Below are 19,708 nucleotides of genomic sequence, written 5' to 3'. Positions count from 1 at the left end.
GTCCCGCCAATGTAATCCCCTCGGCCGGGACAATGGCTGCCCCCCCCAAGCCACTGAGATGCATTAGCCCCCCAAGGAGGGAAGGGCTATACCCCACCCCCTAAACAGCCCCATCCCAGAATACACCCCTCTACAATGCCCCTCACAGGGCCTCTGCTTCATCAAAGCTGAGGCCAACGTGTGTGTGTTTATTTAGGAACATGTCCCAGGAAGGTGCCCGTTGAGACTAAAATGTTCTCCTCTGTGGGTGTTGAGGGTCAGAGGTATGGAAAGTGAGATGGGTCCTTTCTGTAGAGCCACTAGCTGAATAAAAGCACTGCAATATCAAAGGAAGGGAGTCTGTAGCACAAATTCATATTACAATTGAGAAATATACAGCTGCAGCTTTTTGAAAGGACATTTATTTCATATCCCAAACATGCTTTATAGTTATGAAAAAAGGATGTTGGTTAATTTAATTGAAAAATATATTAAATATCCAAGTGTAAATCAATAATAAAAATAAGGTATTGACATTTTTAACAGGTTTTCTCCTCACAGATGCATTGAACAAACTGTAATTTAATGCTGAATATCTTTTCAAATTTAGTAAAGTGTCAAGTCCTCTGCAGGGAGACTCTCAAAGTGTTTCAAGTGTTTTGACTATTCATTTTTTAAATGTCAGGGACATGATTTTTTTCAGTATTGTGAAGAGGCAAAATAGGCTTACTGAAGTGGCTGTCTTTAGGACTCAGTCATGAATATATTCCTTTCTCAGCTCAACAGCATATGAAAATTCTAAAGGATTTTTATGTTTACTTAGAAATCCTAAATTCCCAACACATTTGTCCAGCCTGATGCAGGTGCATCCAAGGTGTCCCAGCTTCTTTTCATCATAATTTAAGACAGAGAGAGGTCTCTGTGTGTTACCTGCTTTTGCATCCACATCTATAATAATTTTTTCCTTTAGATAAATATCAAAGTAAATTTTGGCTAAGACATGAAATAGCTTACAAAGAAATAAAACACAGGCAGGGACTGTGATAGAAACAAGTTTGCAGAAATGTTTACAGTTTTTGTGAGTTTACCTTTGGATTTTTTTGAGGGTACTTGTTTTGATTTAGTCCTTTGGCTCTGCTTTAAACCAAGGGCCAACTTTGGGGGAGAACATCTGGGACATAAAGTATATCAAAAAATAAAACAATTCTAGTGAAAAAGCCCATATTCTGCTTAAATGTGTTAAATGTGTATATATTTTGTGCAGATATTTTTTGTAACTGAAAAAAATTCAAGGCAGAAGAAGGAGCAAGTTCTATGAGAAATTCCGATAATTCAAATCCTATTATTATAACAGTGTGTGTGTGTGTGTGTGTATGTGTGTGTGTTTGCGTTCATGCAAAAATTATCAGACATGCATACATTCATAAACACATGCCTACATTCTTTTACACAACCTGTTTCATCTGTTTTTTTTTCTCACAGCTAGATGTTCCCAAGCCACCATCTGCTTCTCAAGGCATCATTTTGCATGATTTACCTCTAAATTTCAGAACCACTCGGCAGAATAAGATCAGAGGTCTAAAGAAACAGCATCTTCCCCTTCTCTGTTCCTCTCCCTCTCTCCTCTCTCCCTGTCCAACTGTCCTCATCAGTGGCACAGCAGCGGTGAGATCAGGGAGACTCCCCCTAACGAGAGAGCGGGAAGCACCTCCTCTGGCCCAGCGTCACTCATGGAGAGTAGAGGAGGCAAGGTTGCCATGGGAACAAATGGTCAGAGTTAACCAGAGGGGGAACAAACAAAGTGATGTTAGTAAAAGCAGGTTGTGTACAGTGTGTGTGTGTGTGTGTGTGTGTGTGTGTGTGTGTGTGTGTGTGTGTGTGCGCGCGCGGTGCAGTAGGGGCAGCGATCGTGTAACAGGAGGAGTGTGTGTGTGTGTGTGTGTGTGTGCGCAAAAGGAATCAAGATCAGGGACAGCTCCCACTAAATTTATTAACGCTTCACTGGAAAAAGATCTTCACACATAAGGATCCAGCACGATTCAGCTGTAGCGGATGCTAACGTGTAGACAATGCATCTGGGGTTGGCATACTTGGTTGTGTTTTTTCACACAATGTGCAAACACTGCCCATGACTGTTATGCAATCTACCCATTTTTACATTGTCTAAAAATGTGTCCTCAAGTTGGTCTTTTGGAAAGAAGTGATACAATGCATTTTTCAATACCGCCTAATTGTATTAATGTTAAAATGTATGTAATTTCTTAAGAATATCTTAAGGGCTTTCAGACAGATTTTGATAGACTGGTGTGTTTGATATCCATACAATGACAGCACTGCCCTGAGTGAGTGCTCCTATTCGTGGGTTGAACTTGAACTATCGGGCTGTCAACCAATCGGTGCATGCAGTCAGTGCTTTCCACATTTAATATCAGGGTTTTTTCCCTTGTGACTCACTTAGACTGAGGACAGCACAGTCCTTCTAAGTTCAAACCTGTGAACCATAAAGATGCACTTTAAGAGAGCAAGACTGGAATATTATTTCGTACATTGCAAAAATTAAATCATTTGTTGCTTGTTTTTAGAGACTGTGGTTATAATTTTATTCCCTCTGCTTGCTACCTCCACCCTGGGTAATAAACAAGGACTGTATCTCATAAAGAATGTTCCATAGTGTATGGCGGTGTATAAACAGAAAATAGGTAAATTCGTAAGTGCCCCCTGCAATCTCATTGTCCTATCCCGCGTGTTATTGTGTAAATGCGTTTGGAGACGCCCGCGGAGGTGTAAATGGACTGTGTGCATTGAGTTTTGTGCGCCAGGGTGTATGCGCACCCTGAATTTTCGATGGGGGGGCTCCTGGCCACAACCTTTCCTCACCCTGCCATGCGCACAGAGCTGGTATCGCACTCACCCACCCGTCACCCTCTCCCCTCTCCTCTCCTCTCCTCTCCCTCCGCTCATTCTCGAGATACGGACTGAAAAAAGATGGGGGATACAGAGCGGGAGGAAAGCGCATCTCGCGGTAGTTGGACGTCAGCTCAGCCTGATCTCAAGCCAAGCGGCAGCTACGGCAGCTACATGCCACCTTTCTCTCTCTCTCCTCTTTTTTCCCTCTGTCGCTCTTCTCTCTCTTTCAGCTCCCTCTCTCTATCTACCAAGGCAGGGTGGAAAAAAATACATTGACTACTAGCATCACTGCCATATTTGCCCCAACCCACCCCAAAAAGCCTTCCTTCATTCCTATATTCCTTTCTCTCCCGCCCCCTTCCGCGGTTCTTTAGTTCTGTGCTTGGTTGCTTCAATAATATTTATAGTGCGATCTTTCGTCTCTCCCCCTCTCCCTTTTTAATTTTTTTTTACACAAGTCCAATGCCATGGGGCTTAGCCCCCCCCCCCCCCCCCCCCCCCCCCCCCGAGCTGACAGATATACAAATGCACTGTTCTCTCTTTCTTTGCCTTTCACTTCTCAAGCCTCCCTCCATCCATCCTGCCGGTCCGCACAATGGCGTCGCTTTATCCCGTGGCGGGGCAAATGCAGCCCTGAACTAACAATATCACCAAGGCTGTCTGAATGCCAGGGAACCCCATTGTGTCCTGTCGGAGGGGAGTTAACACCCATGTCTGGGCCCAATGAATAGTATTATTGTGTCTGAGACATCCTCCTCACCCCCAGTTCCCCCTTGCCCCCCGTCCCACCCCCTACTGCAGTCTCTCTCCCTCTCTCGCTCTCTTTTTCTCTATCTCTTGCACTCTGTCTCAGCCATCCCAGGCTCACTCCAGTGCTTGCTTTTCAAACTATTTGTAACTCTCCAAACTTTATTTCTTTATCTCAACCATCTCTAGGGTTGTTTCATTCCCCTTTTCCCACTTTTGGAGGTGCTTGTGTGAGTGTGTGTGGCAGGGGGCAGGGGGTTGCCAGTGGTCTTTCACAGTTTAAGGACACAATGGGACTGCGAGTCCATAAAGGAATGTGTGTGCAGCCATTAACATGATAACAGGCTGCTGAAACCATTTGAATAATTTCAAATAACACAAGTGGAAAGGCATTTTTTTTAGCTTTGGGACATTTTTGTGCGAACACGTATAGACTATACATTAAGAATGGTATAGCTGTTGAGAGTCTGTGTCCTACTCTGTACACAAGTTATGGAAATGTGTTTGTATTCCAGGCATCCTGTTAGTGACGAACAAAACACTTGAACAAACTGGAAGTATTTATCTGCAAGTGTGACACCCTCATTGCAAGAGGGGTTGTGGGTAAAAGGTGCATTTTGGGGAGATAACATTTTTAATGAATGCCTCTAGAGTGTTGGTGATTTTATAATAGGCCCAATCCCACTGTCACTGGCTCATCCATAAGAAGTCGTCTTGGAAATGGAAGTGAGTTTTCTTGGCAGGTAGTTTCTTCCAGGCCTGTGCGGTTAACTCAAAATTCTCTCATTTCAGCTGTTCTTTTAAGGTTATGGAGTTCACATCGCGAACTGAGCTGATGCCAAAATATTCACCTTCCACATCTCCCTGATCAAAGGGGCGGATTGGCATTTGCATGGAACGCGGAATGGGCGAAATGCAGAAAGTTAAAGCTGAACTTCTTTTTTTTCTCTCTCTCTCTCTGCTTGTTTGTGTACAGGAGGAGGAGCGGGCGTGGGAGGAGGAGGAGGACGGTGTCTGGGTGGAAGAGTGAACTTGGAGCAGGCGAGCACAGCTGTTGATCGCCACGGGCTCTCCGCTTCCTCTCCTCCTCTGGCCCCCTCTCCCAGTCTTTGGGTCTCAGGGAGCCGGTCGAGGCCAAGCAGGGAGCGACGGAGTGGGCAGGCGAGGCGGGCTGCTATCCCCGCCGGCTACCCGCGCCCCAGTAGCAAGCAGCGGGAGAAATCAATACGGAGGAAAGAGGCTGCTAGGGGTCGCCCAACACAGCCCCCGGCCACCGGAGCCCAGGGACCTCCCAGCTCTCAGCTCTCCCCCAGCCTGGTCCCAGCCAGCGCGCATCAGGCCTGGGCTCAACCCTCAGCCGCTGTGTGTGTGTGTGTGTGTGTGGTTCCGCCCAAGGGGCTCTTCGGCCCTACACTGCCTCATAAAAGTTTGCCAGAAAATGAATAAAAAAGAAAGGCAAAGGTCCTTGTTTTGCTATTTTTTTCTGATTACACATTCCCCTTGACTGTTTGCATGAGAATTCAGCACGGAGCTCTCTGACATCGAAGTGAGCAGCCTCCTTACTTTAGCCCTCCTCCAAGCATGTATCATAAGCTCTGCATCGGATGAACCAGGCTAAAAGGACTTTGTGAAAAAAAATATTAATAGCGATCTCTCAGCTAAGGCAAGGTTCAGATCTGCATTTCACCCCTAATTTTCCTTCACTCACTCCTGCTGATCCTACCAGGATGCATGAGGAATGACATTGAATATTTCCTGTGGGGCAAATTGCTTAATTTCATAACACAATGGATTTCAGGTTATGGACCCTGTGGAGAGGTTATTCCCAAAAAGCTCAGCCAGGACAACAAAAGTGCAAAAGTCAAACTGAAACAAAGGCGGAAACAAATGGACTACGAGCACGTTGCCAACGTAGTGGCATCTTCATCTGTCTGAAAGCAACATGTGACCTTTCTCAACTGCCTTTTTAAAGTGATGCTCTCTAACCTTTTGATGATTTTGAAATGCTCTCCAATCTGCACTTTGTGGTACACACCTGCAGGCAAACAAACACTGTGGAATGAGGATGGACATATTCTTTTGTTATTTTACCAAAGTGTCTGAAGCAAATTACAAAGATCCTGTCATGAATTTGAATTGACCCCTGCGAATGGGAGATGCTGGTCCTGACCGGAGAGAATACACCGTCATCGCAGTGAGCGCAGGGTGAAATGGACCTCCACGAGGAGTCGGGGAGAGCGAGCTCTGGCTAGCACGGGCACAACCTGCTGAGCGAGGGGGAGGCTCCACAATGCCTGATTCACATGGTAAGCCCAGCCGTCCAGACCGGATTGGCACGTAATGCTGTTTACTCACGGCTCAGGTTCTGCTGTGGCACAAGAATGCAGAGGCCAGCTTCCAGCCGTTGCTAATAAATGGCAGGCATAGTGCTTAGCATGTTGTCTCACTTGCATATCTAATGGTTAGGGTCTTGCCACAGCAGCTGTCAGGACGGGCAGTGGCTGCCCACTCCCTGGGATGTGAGTGGGTTGCGGGATCCCACGCCAGGCTGCTGATGTCGGGAGGCTGGCGCCGCGATCCCCTTCTGACGGGCACCGCTGCTGACAAAATGGCCGCCGCAGTCTGCCGGCTGTCTCATGGCTGAAGATGGCGCCGCTTTTAACGTATGCCATCTGCCTGTCTGTGAAAATATGCAAATGGACACTAATTACATTAGCATATTCTTAATTTTATCAACCCTTTGTGCTCCGGCTGAAGGCACAGCACAGGTAGCGGGCAGCGAGGTGATGATACATACGTGCAGGTGCACGGATGCATAGAGGCACGCAATGTGCCAGGGTTCCTTGGTACCCTATTCTTTGTCTGTTTATTTTTGTCCTCATGTCATTAATGGTAATATTTGGTGGCTCTTAGTGTTTTAGAGGCGCGGCTCTGTTCTCACGCAGCATCCGCACATTGCGCCATATGGGACATCTGTGACCGTCTGCGTTATGCGGCCTCCCGTATGCAAATCCCGCACTGTAAAGAGGAGCGCCACACCGAGCTCCAGACAGACACACCATAATGACCTCATTACCATGCACAGCACTCCCCACCATAGGGCCTGGTGTGCTTCTGTTTTGTGGGACTCAAACGCGCGCGGCCTTGACACCCTGCTTGGCGTGCGGCGCCGTGCGCCTCCAGACAGCGCTGCGCCTCACGCTCGTTTCATTGGGGCCTCGTCAGCGTGCATGGGATCACGGTATCAGCGGTTAAGCCACAGAGCGGGCGAGAGTGTGGGTTGCATATTCTTTTCATGTTCATCAGTGCAAGGTCTTTGTTCTTGGGTTTACGGTGAATCAGGGTTTCATCAAGCCCGTCCAGCAAAGGTTTTGAAATACACCTTCTATATTATCCACTGCATTGCACCCCTGCTCCACATAATGATTGATTTAATATTGTGATGAAAGCTGTTGGCTTTGATTGTGACGGCAGAGTGATGTGACAATTAAAGGATAAAAAGGAATCAATAATCTGATGCCTTTTGGTTATTAAAAAAAAAAACGCCCACACTCAGTTTTGTAATTCACGTAATGTAATTCCGCTGTCATATAGTCAGCGATTCAAACTCGTTACCATGTGTAGTCACTTTCACTTGAGAGTTTTAAGGAAATAACATGCTAGGAAATCCATTTTTAACCATAACCCTCTTAATTGCATGGAGGCCCTTGGGATTTTTGGAAGATTTGTCCTTCCTCTGAACTTCATAAAAAATGCCTTAAAGGATTTGTACTCCATCTCATTTTTTGACACATTTACGTTGCCAAAGAGAGAAGTTATTAGTAAATTACTATCAGCCAAGCAACGTGTGGCCATCCCTTTACATGACTCCTGGGGTTATTCTTTCTCAAGAATCACATGCACATGGTAGATTTTCATTGTGAGGGAAATTTGTGATTAGCCCTTGGTGCTCTTTAAGCATTTAGCTGCTATGCAGTGAGTCAGAGACCCATAGCAGTGCAATAGGATGTCCAACAGCAACTCCACAGACCGACTTGTCACAATGAGGGAACCATGACAGGGAACTGAAAGCCATGTAATCATATCATTTTTACTTGCGCTCTCATGTGTCTGAGCAATTGAATCACTTTGGAAGACACTGGTTAGCGCTCAGTCCTTTCATAAAGACAGGACAAAGCAGTGTAGCTGGTGTGTGGTGTCAGAGCATGCGAGGAGTGTGAAATATGTTTGACAATCCGTAATGGGGCTGTAGATCTATTGTGAGCTACCATACCGCAAAATTACAATAGATGCATACAGGGGAACGTAGAAAGTATTTTTGATATAATGTCATTGTGATTAAACCATATGTTTTTCATAAACCTCAAAGCCAATTATTGTACATTAAGACAGACCACATCAAACTAAGAGTTGTTGAAAATGGTGTTAAGGGTATAATCGATTTTCCACACAGTTCTTTTTCAGATCTGTGTTCAGATCTGTTTAGACAGGAGTGTCATCATTGAGCTGGGCGTTGGGGTTACATAAAAGAACGTATTTAAAACGGAGGAGAGAAAAAGCTTGCAAAATGGGAGTACTTGTAACAATGAGGGGGGATAAGGAATCGCATGCGCTCTCAATTACACAAAGAGGGGCTCCTCGCAGCACCCTGTTAATTTCTTATTCAAGCCATTTTAATTGAAGCAAGTCCACAATCAGCCAAGCTGCATTGTAGTGGCAGTTTGGAAAATGATGGCAGGGTTTGCCCATGAGAGCTAGAGAGGGACTGTACAGTCGCTTTTGTGGGTAAAATGGCGGCCATGCTTATCAAGTTGTTGTCTGTAGTCGTGCGATGTTGAGAAAGAGGGCGCGCATGGGTTGTATAAAGAGGGAGGATTTTTGGGGGATGAGACTGTCTGGCTGGGACAGTACACATGTGAAGGGGAAATCAGAGGAAGAATGGTGTGTCTGGGTCAGTGAGTGCACGCTTGTGTTTCCAATTTGCATATTCAGAACAGCTGGGGAGCCCATATGCTTTCAGATGCTCCAAACAAAATTATATAGAGCCACCTCCCCCCCTCCGCTACACCCAGGCAAATACAGACACACATACACGCATACACGCACACCAAATCAACGGTGTTTTACAGTTCAAAGTGAATGTTCATGCATTCACTAGAAAACATAACCCCCCCCCCACTTCCATGAACAAAAAAATGCTTTTATGATAATGCTTAGCGGAGGCATGTGTGTAAGTACGCCACTACAATTATGCATAATTCAGCACTGGGAGAAAAGGGAGGCTGGTACACTAAATCCTGTAAGAGCAGGAGCGGGAGCAGGAGCAGGAGCAGGCAGGCGATGCGGCGGAGGGAGGGGCGGCCAGACTTCACCCCTTAGGTGCTAGAGATGAGGAAACGTACACCTCCGGCAGGAAGAGAGTCAGACAGTGCCCCGCTCACAGAGAGGCAGCAGGACAGAGCAGGGTTAAACCGAGAGAGGACCACACTCCGACACATTTAACACCAGCCTTCATTTGCGGCCAATCAGGCTTAGACGTCCTCAAACGTGCCCATGATGAGACAATGTGAGAACAGATGAACTTCCCAGGCCCTCTCAATATATGGTGTGTGTATGCATAACATGAGAGATCGAGAATAACCATATATGCTCTTTTCTATTCAAAGAAATACAAAATTACGATTATTTTTCACGTAAGTGCTCATCAATGAAGAGCCTAAAAAGAAAATGGAATAGGTATATTAATATATTAATGACAATAAATAATGTCATGTTAATGATATTTTATAGGTTAACATGATTTGTTTATCGCTTTAGTATCGATTAGAATATCGCTTTTATTTTTTAATGTATTTTCATTCACAGTAACAGCCCTGCTGTTAAAATACACTGTCCTTAAACAGCTTTTTCTCATAAAGCTTTCTTTACTGTAAGGACCCATTACTTTTATTTGCCAAGATATTTATTGAATGTGGTCCTCTCATGTTGTTGAAATAATTTACTGCAGTTTCTTAAGCCTTCCAGAACTATTTAACATTTTCCTTTCTGTGTTTGTGTGTGTGTGTGTGTTTGTGTGTTTGTGTGTGTGTGTGTATTCCTACAAATAATGAGATGGTGTAGGTGGCAAGTTAAATTCAAATAAAGAGAAACAATTCCCACATTTAAAAAACACCTTATGAGTCATTAATTTCTTCTGCTGTTTTGCATTATATATATTTTGCAAACAAAATATTCATATTATCCAGGAATGAGTTACAGTAGCGTTTTACACAGTACTATGGTTGTAACTCTTTTTTTTGTAAATTTCATAATATATTTTCTTGATGTTAATAGAAATTAGATTTTTTTAAAGGAGTTCTTATTCAGAGACATGTAAAATAGTTCCTGTGCCATTCACCAGATGTTGTCAGTCTTTTATATATATATATATATATATATATATATATATATATATATATATATATATGTGAAAAAGAAAGTATGAACTATTGTTAACATGTTTATTTAGCTTCGTCTGAACTATTTCAAGCCACTAGCTTTTAGGCCCAGTCTCATTGAAAAATGTATGTCTCAGACTGGACTTGCACTTTTCCCCTTTGTGCAGTGTATTTTACAAGGATGCTTAAGTCTGATTTTTAAAAAAGTTTTATTTGTGCCTTGCCCATTGCAGTAATGGAATATGCAAATGAAAGCATCACTGATGCCCTTGAAGGGTACTCCGAAATGTTGGGGTGCCTTTAAAAATGCAATTCAAAGGAACAGCCCAGATTGCAGGCTGAGGGGAAATGTATTCATGCATTCATCCAAGTCACTGATTATGTCATTAGAAACTCCTGGAACACTCAGCAGTGGAGACAGTGCTCCAAACAGCATTATGGAGCACCACTGAAATACACAGGTGTATGAAAGGGAACAGACAAGGGAGCACTAGATGTGTCATTAAACTATCTGCTTTGTAGCCAGGGGTGTGTGGAAGCACAGGGTAGGGCCTGTGTGTTAATAAGAATGTGAGGGGGCACTGAGAGGCACAGGGGAGTAATGGGCAAGACAGAGAGCTCAGATAAATATGGAGTGAAGATGCTGTAGGCCAGGGGCTTAGCAGGCCTGAAAACCAACCCTGAAACTTGCATGTAGAACGAAAGATGCACACTCAACAGACACCAAAATCAGGTGAAGTGGGGAGCAACGTCGGCAAGCCCTGACCCCGCCAACCCGCCCCGGCATACACTAGTCCATGCCAAGGATGGAGGTCCGGCACAGGCATTCAGATAATGGCAGCCGAGCACAATGCACTACATAAATATTATACTGTGCTGGGGAGACATGCCGGAATTTGAGGGACCAGTAACCAAGCGTGAGAACGGGCGAAAGTGTACGCCGTACTGTCAGGCCCTGGCTAGACAGCCCAGCTGCGCTGAATGCTTCAGCAGCAGGTGAAGAAGGACCCCAGAGGTCAAGGTCAGAACGGGGTCTCATCTGTTATGCAGCTCTGGCTGTCTGGGCCCAGACACAAATGTGTTTGGTCGTTGAATAAGTGGCGCTGCCTTCGTTTGCATACCTGACAACTTCAGGCTGCTTTAGAGGCGAGACGGGCTCCAGGCCAGACGACCTAACCAGTCTCCCCACGCACCACCACACACTCACACAGCCCTCCAGTCAGTTGTTCCCTCCATCCCCCTCCTCCGCTGTCTGTACTTCTCCATCTCACTGGTTTATGACACTGCTGTCTGATGGGCAGGCCTCCATTGTCTCTATAAGTATAAAGCCGTTTCACACTCATCTGATTATATGCATAAGCCCCCCCTGCCACATCTCTCCTCACTTTATGCATTTGTGTTGCTTATGAGACACACTTGTGTGAATATTGAGGTAGATCACCTCATCTAAACCTGAATGTATTTTTATGTCTAAACATTAATTTACTTGCTCTTTTTGCTGATATTTTTGGTCTTTTGTGAAATCAATGTGTAGGTTCCTGAAATGCCACCATAGTTTATTCATCTTTAGTGCTTAACCTTAATATGTATCTAGTTGGAGGCTGGATTTAATCTTAGGATGTCTAGGAAAGTCTCCCTAGTATTTGTAAATTAGACTCCAGGAATATGGTTGGACAACCCATGCACACTCCCTACATGTGACTAACTGGACAGACTGATGTATAATTGATATGTTTGAGCAAACTTTTCCTTGGTCTGACTTTGTGAGGGAACAACCTTGAGTACACTTGAATATAGAAGTGGAAGTTTGGAAAATACAAACTTTGTTGCTCTTTAGCTGTAGGAAGATACATCTCACATACATTTTCAGTTTGATCATTGCCTTGACTTCAGACCTCACGGAACCCAGTCTGAAAGAAGTGAACTCCAGAGCCCTGGAATAGATCTGCACCTCATTACTGTGGGCGAAGAGTTCATGTGGCCCTGTTTTTGCATTTGATTAGGAAACTGACGCACTGTGGGGGCAAAGTTTGCTGCTGAATGAAACATGGAGAACTATAGGAAGCTTGCCAGTATAAAAGGGTAGTGAAGCAGCTTTGGCCATGAGCAGAGGATTTTGTGGGATCAGGGCTCATGATCTAGGGAAGCTGGTGTTTGTAGTGGGTAGAGTGTTTTTCTACAGACCTGACTTGAATCCCAGTATTTCACCTGGAGCAACATACTTTACCTAAAACATGGAAATCACTTACAGAACATGCCAGCATTATTGGTTCCCCTGGGTAAGGGTGCTGGATTAGCAAATACCAAATAATATCAGAAGGTGTAGGAAAGAGAAAATCATGGTAGGAAAAGTATAGATATGTGAAAGATAACCAGTGACTTCCAATTTTGTAAGGCATGTCAAATTAGCACTCAGCACAAACCAGCACATCTCTCACAGGAACTTCTTAGGTAATAATAACATATTACCATCACTGTGCCTGTGTAAATATGAATACTGTTTACAGTACATGAACTATATACACTGTATAAGTATATAGATGGTTATTCCTTTAAGAGGTGGGGCTTATACCTCATAAGACGTTTTCAAAAGAAAGGAAGTGATTGAACAGGCGAGGAAGACACCATCCCACCCTCTGGTAGATTCCATTATTCATCTGAGCTTATGCTTCATTAGTTGAGCTGAAAGAGACCCCCCCTCCTCATCACCTCAATAGACATGTCTTTGGCCTGGAGGAGCCCCCACCTCCCAATCGCTCCCCTGCCTAATCGTCTCAACTTGCGCTGAAATCAAGCTTAGTAACGGCACTTTTGTGAGCCGTCTCTCATTCCCCCCAAACCCCTGTCTCCCTCATTCTCTCACCTAGCTCAGCCACCCACCCACCCACTGCTTAAATCCCTATCAGCGTGTCAACAAAATGTCTGCTCAGCTGGGGCTGACACACAATCGCTTCTGGGGTTTATCCTCCTTCCTGCCAACCTCTCTCTCTCTCTCTCTCGCTCTCTCTCGCTCTCACTTTCTCTCGCCCCTGGAGCTTTGCCTTTGCTGCCCATTGCACCTTGTTATTTCTTACACTGAAAATGAGTGTAAACTAGCTTGCTAATTCTTTTTTTGTGAATGAATATTAATATTTGATTTTGGCTCAAAACATATTATCTTACCAACAAAAATTTAGTTTGTGCTTCTCAAATATTGCACCCATACAGTTCTGCTAAATTTTAAAGTTTTTGTTGACACTGCTATTCCATAACTGTATCATGACTGTTACGGAGTGCTCATACAAATGTAGCTTTGTGCTACATTTATGTAGCAATGTAGCATTATAACAGTGTGTAGAGCCATTTGTAAATTGTCAGTTTATTTGATAATTAAATTTACTTGTTATCATATGCTTGTGTCCCTATTACTTCAAAGATTAAATTCATAACATACAAGTCTATTATAATGTTGTAAAATAACAGTTTTTGACATTTATTTCCTTTATTTAATGAGGATGTCCCTAGTGTTATAGCTTCCTTGAGGGAGACCTGGCCAAGAGAGCAAAAGAATTAGCAAAAAATTAAAACAGAATTGAACAATACAGAATACAACAACACACCAATATACATGTCATGTAAAGTCATACAAAGATGGTAATAAAATAGTCAAGCCGATGAAAAACAGTTATACTCTGAACTCTGAACAATTACACTGCGAACAGTATTTTGCCCAAAGAGTTTGAAGTCTCTCAATGATATGTCGACGTCTAATTTCAGAAGTTGTTGCAAGTTGTTCTACACACATGCAGCATAATAAGAAAAGGGGGTTTTTCCTAGCTCTGAACATGCCCAGGAAATATTAAAAAACAACGACTGAGGAGAACCTTTTGACATCAAGAGCCCTTTACTACTAATAATTTGTCTTCGAATTTGACCTGCAAACAAACACACCTATTTGTCAATTTAGAAGGAACTCTTTGTACCTCCATTAGCGCTAAATGTCTTCAGGTAATTTGCACTATGCATTCGACCGCACTGGCTTTTTTTACATACTGTTAAGATCCTTGGTTATAGTACATTTAGTGGTTTGCATATACATATGAGAACAATGCAGCTAAATGAGGACATGACTGTGAGTCAGTCGGCATGAAGCTGGAGGATGATGTGCTGCTGGTGTTTATAAAGATGAAGAATATGAATGGTGATATTCATACAGCCTTAAAAGACTCCTAGGCAGTGAAAATTTCTTTTTTTAATCAAGCAGTTCCTATTTACCGCTGTGCCCAGTGTATTAGTAATAATGTTTTTTGCACATAATATTACCAATGCAGCACTTACAATGACCACATCTTCCGTGTTATCTTTAGAATAAACCTGATGTTTTTTTTCTCATCATCATTATTTTTAGACATTGATTTGCATGGTGGATTCTGGGATAAGGTAAGTCCCAGCTAACGCAGCATAATCCTTCTTCAAATTTATTCAGATTATTCTTGCTTAAAAACCATCAGCTCTGCAGAACTTGGTTCACCCCAAAGGAGATGAGTATTTCCAGGTTTCAATACAAGTGGGCATACAAGAGGTTGTTATCAATGCAAGTGGCATTGGCTTCAATCTCCTGACATAATACGGTAAAATACCACATATCGATCGGGCACTTATTTAAACATGTATTCACGCCTTTGAAATAGCATGCACCGTGCCACCTTACTTTTCAATCAGGCACACAGCAGACAGCTGCAGAAAAGAATCCAGGGGTCCTTGCTCTGTGAGCATAAGGAGGTGGGAAAGGGAGGGGGGGGGGGGGGGGGATGTGCAAGCTCCCATATTTGTGATTCCTGTAAAGCAGGGTTATTTGTGTGCTGATATATATGCGACTGATATATTCTGGAGTGTATGTACACAACACCATAAACCAACACACACACAGGTGTGCGCACCCACACACACATACACACACACACACACACGTATATGTTCCTTTGTATTCATATTACCAACATTACCAAGTTCACTCTCTCTGTGGCCCAGAATCAGTGTTGATCTGTCCTGTCCTCCCTGGCCTCAGATATAGCCTTTGCTGTGTTTTGAACTTCACTTTGGGCAAATTCATTGTCATTCACATACTCTGTGCTGTCCCTCTGGGACACATTTAAGTGTAGAGAGACTGTCAAAAGCTGCATGAATATATTTATTTTTCTAAACAAAGATTGAAGTAAAAGTTTGCTGTAACCAGAAGAACAGACTGCTCTCAGTGTCCATTGGAAAGGAAAGTGCACACTTGATGTCCTCATTGTGGATTCTAGTGGGAATTGCACAATCCTCCCAGTAAATGAATCAGGACTGGCTGTGCCTCAGAGGTCTGGTGAGGCTGCAGATACAGCGCTGAATGACCTGGTTTCAATACAACCATGCCTCATTCCCTTAGATAGATAATTACAAGGTATCGTTTCAATGACCTGAGCACTATTAGATAATGTATTATGGGATATCTTAAGAATAACGGGCTAAAAAAAGGAAGAAAGTAAAGCGCTCTGAGCCATGCACCGAACCAGTGGACTAAGTACAGGAAAACAAGTGAGGATAGGCTGGTGGGGGCGGGTGGCAAACCTATCGACTCCCAGTGATGCCTAACATCGTTAGATCCAGACAGAAAATACACACATATCTCAACCCAGGACATTTTGTGGTCCTGTCCATTTTACTTCTGATCAGTTTCATTTCTTGCTATTTTAATTTTCTTCTCTCTGTCTTTCTCTTGCCGTTTCCCCCGCTTTCTCTCTGCCTCTCTTTCATACTTTCTTTTTTTTTCGGCATAAACATGTGGGCTGAGGTTTGCTTTGCAGTGTCTATAAAAAGGAGTTTTAGGAAAGCTGTGGTTAACAGATGAACAATGGCTAAATGAGCGCCCCTTGGTGAAGAGGTGGTTCCCATGGGGACTCTGCACGGCGCTCTATTGGCATAGCCGTCCACGGCCCCCCATTCACGGCTCAGTCATGCTCACTTATGGCAGAGCAAAATCACTTGATTCATGCGAGGTGTGATCCAATGACATGTATTTTTAATGAGGGTCTACGTCTTTGTCGGGCAGACACAATATCAAGGCTGGGAGAGCAGGCTAGGCTCTCAGACCCACTGTGGCCAGCCAGGGCCCAGAGACAAAAGCACACAGAGCTTCCCTCCCCTGCCTCAGAAAGGCACCACAGAGAGCCTTTCTTCTGCTTCCAATACCACAACTCTTAGTTACCATGATAATGTCATCAGAGACCAGTCCTCCCCACTGCTACAGCGTGAATAGTTAATTTTTTCGTTTGTCTGCTTTCTTAAGAAATATGAATCCAATAATTTTGCAGTTTAAGAATGTAATGACATTACACAAGTGGAATATTTAGTTCATTCTTTGTGTGAAAGGATTTCAGGACAAGTTTGAAAATAACATTTTTTCATTGTGTAATGAAACTGTTCTTTGGATGATTAAAAACTCCCTTGAGCAAACACCTTTCCCTTTTGAATGTGAAAGTTTATTTTCCTCAATATCAATGTAAAATAAGAAATCTGTCCCTGTGTTTGTCTGGAGTGGAATCCTGGGAAGGAGAAATAATCACCAGGATTTGTCAAGTGAATGTAATCTGTCATCATCTTGTACTACAGCATATCACCAACTCTGTGAGCTGCTCTTACTTAATTACTCAGTAATTATGTTACCTCAATTACTAATTGCTCTTATTACAATTACTTCAAGCCTCTGGACCCTTGCTAGTTTCCCAGATGGTATTTAAACACTAAAACATATGCCGCTGTCCTACTAGATATTTCTGTTCCCTCTTTCCTTTTTCCCTCAAGCACCCTGTTTTTTTATGCAGGCCCCAATTCATGTCTGGGTGATGCAGAATTAGTATGCAGTGGATGGCTCTTCTTAAATAATGGAGCCCCAGAACAGCAGTGTAGCAGGGGCTGAACAGCGCCATCCCCCTCGGCCCTGTCCCAAACCTTCATGGGACATCAGACAGACAGTCTGAATTGAACAAGGGCCCAGAGACCCCCTGCCTACCCCACCCCCTCCCTATACACATACGCAACCCCCGCCACCTCCCTGGGCTATTGAGGGGGTCCCAGACACCATCCACCCCCAGCCAAACTCTGAATATATTAAGTGGTTCCCTTGGCCTCCAGTCAGCACATTGTGGCAGACCATCTCCCAAGCCGCTCTGTCCCAAACTTGACACTGCACCCCCCTCATCTGCGCTCTTCAGTCTTGAGACTCCTCCACCATGATGCCTGCTTGGTATTGTACACACCTGACTGGCCCGTGAGGTTCCCTTTGAAAGCGACTGTCCGTTTGTTGTGTTAAACAGACATAACCATAATAAAAGGTTTCAAGGTATGAACACTAAACCCATTACTGACGCACTTGTCAACTGTGTAATTCCATTTTGCAGTTTTCTAGCTTTGTGCTTAGCTGAATATATTTACCTAGTGAAAAGAGTTGTCCATTCAGATTGAAATACACAGCATTTTGGTAAAGCTTATGGACCCATGTATGTATGCATATATGTATGTATGTATCTGTCTGTATATCTGTTTTGTCATGAGTAATACATACCAACCATAATGGGCATAGAAGTAAGCATTTTTCCTCAACCTTTGACTAATCATAAGAAGGAAATCTGCCTGATCACTGTACCTTAGACAGCAGTCCCTGACTTGCTGTGTCACAACTATTGTGCAAATTGTGACAAAGCAAAAGCATGAACCGGTGCAGTGTTTGTGAATGAGTGGGGTCAATAGTGAGAGTGTCCCTATCTTAATCCCAGAGGTGATATTTGTCTGGTCCCAGCTGACCCCCTCCCCCTTATGTAGAGCAGCTCACGGGTCAAGCAGAGTGCCCAGACAGGCTGTGCTGTGACCTGTGCCTGTCTGTGGGCTCAGGGTCAACCTCCTAGCTGATAAGGGCTGCATGCCGCCCCTTCCTCCAGACGTAAACAACAGCACCAAAGCGTGGCTAGGGCAGCGCACCACGTCACCCCCGCCGTCAGAGCACGCGTGTGTCTGCAGCCTGTGCGGTGTTACTGAGCCACACGCCTCTTCCTTCTGTTCCTCCTACTGCAGCCACGAGCGAATGTTGTGCCACATACGTGTATGCATTGCTGTCACCTATTCTACCTTGTGGTGTTCTGCATTGTCATCCCAGTTTGGTCTGGTCTGCATTTCTCCCATGCTAGTGTTGAAACTGGTCCTATCGGGTACTCATTTTTGTTTCTACTCTGTTGTGTTTCTGCAGGCACAGTGAAAGCTGGTTGCAGATGAAACCCAGAATGGCACTACTCAGGATGGCCCCAAAGCAAACACGTCTACAATAGACAGCACTGTGTCACAGGTCTTAACTCTGGGCACGTCGCCAAAGGATAGCCACTGTGTTTAACCCCAAACCAAACAGTGCCTCTGTCTGTGGACTCTCTGTCTGCGGTTCTGGACAGCTGTGAAGGGCAGAGGAAGCTAAGGCTTCTGATAGCTCAGATATATCCGCATGTACATCTGAAATGAACATGATGCCTTAGACACTGCTACATCACACTAGGAGTATGTCCCAGGAACGGTAAGTGACTTCTATTGCTGGAAAAAGCAGGTGAGTATTTATATAAAGTTAAGCTTTTATTCACATAAAATCGGTGTAGCTTCTAATGTAATAGAATATTTTAAACATCTAATATTTCTGTATCCTCCAATACTGTAACAAAATAATCCACAAACCTGACTTGCGCACACTTCTCAGGAGAGTGGCATAGAATATGTAAGTATAGATTTAAATGATCCCCAGACTAAACAGACTGTGATAATATCAAACCAGAAGGATTAACAGACACCAGACACTGATTGCCTGCATTAGCAGCGGCAGAAAGCTCCTTTATTTTGACACTGGAATATTCATGGCCAGACCTCTTCAGTTCCCAAGGGGTCCTTCATTGCCGTCAAATGATGGTTGGCAGCACAGGAAGTCGTTCTGCTGTATCCCTCATCAACGTATTTTGTAGATTAATGACAGCTCAATTTATTTATTTGCTTGTGGATTTGTACCCATTCATGTAATCATGTCACAAAATATAGCTTTACAAGCTTATCACTGGCTATTGAGGTTACACAAAGTAAGAATTATACTTACATAATGAATTATTGAATGATTGTTTTTAAATCAAAAAACAAATCAAAAAATAATTTTGTCATGAATATCTGTGCCTTTTCAATAAAACTGTTAAACTGAAGTACTTGTGTCTGACTGATTTTATTTCATTTTGTTTGGTAAAGAGAATTGTGTTATAGGTTTATGAAGAGTGTACATTCAAATCACATCATTGCTCATTTGAAATGACCAAATGGTCACAGTGTAATGTATTCAGCATAGACATACTGCAAATGTCCCTTGTAAGTCATGCAAAGTGATGATTGCAAAGTGTGAGCCCAACTGTGCTGGTTTCACTATCATCACAATTATCTGGGGTAACCGCTGATACAGGAAAGCTGACCGTTAAAGCCAGTACACGTCCAGCCTGACCGGTGGCAATTAGCTCCCCGAGTGAGAGGGGTGTTGAGATGAGCCGCTGAGGCAGAAGAAAATGCTGCCCGCAGACACACACTGCTGTTGTTGGTGGAGATCACACTTC

At 43.8% G+C, this 19,708-nt stretch overlaps 1 long non-coding RNA gene across 2 annotated transcripts in view; it reads left to right on the top strand.

The window, feature by feature from the left end:
• LOC118772514 overlaps nt 1–19,169 on the top strand; it is a 61,808-nt gene extending 42,639 nt beyond the window's left edge. For both annotated transcript variants that reach the window (XR_005004704.1, XR_005004705.1), the window contains exons 3-4: nt 4,610–5,939; nt 18,331–19,169. This is a non-coding gene — a long non-coding RNA (uncharacterized LOC118772514). The remainder of the gene's footprint in view (nt 1–4,609; nt 5,940–18,330) is intronic.
• The last annotated feature ends 539 nt before the right edge of the window (nt 19,170–19,708 follow it).

Source organism: Megalops cyprinoides, chromosome 2 (genome assembly GCF_013368585.1).
Source record: "Megalops cyprinoides isolate fMegCyp1 chromosome 2, fMegCyp1.pri, whole genome shotgun sequence".
NCBI classification, from domain to species: domain Eukaryota; kingdom Metazoa; phylum Chordata; class Actinopteri; order Elopiformes; family Megalopidae; genus Megalops; species Megalops cyprinoides.
The sequence above is the reverse complement of the archived record's forward strand: the minus strand, read 5'-3'. Positions and strand labels throughout refer to the sequence as shown.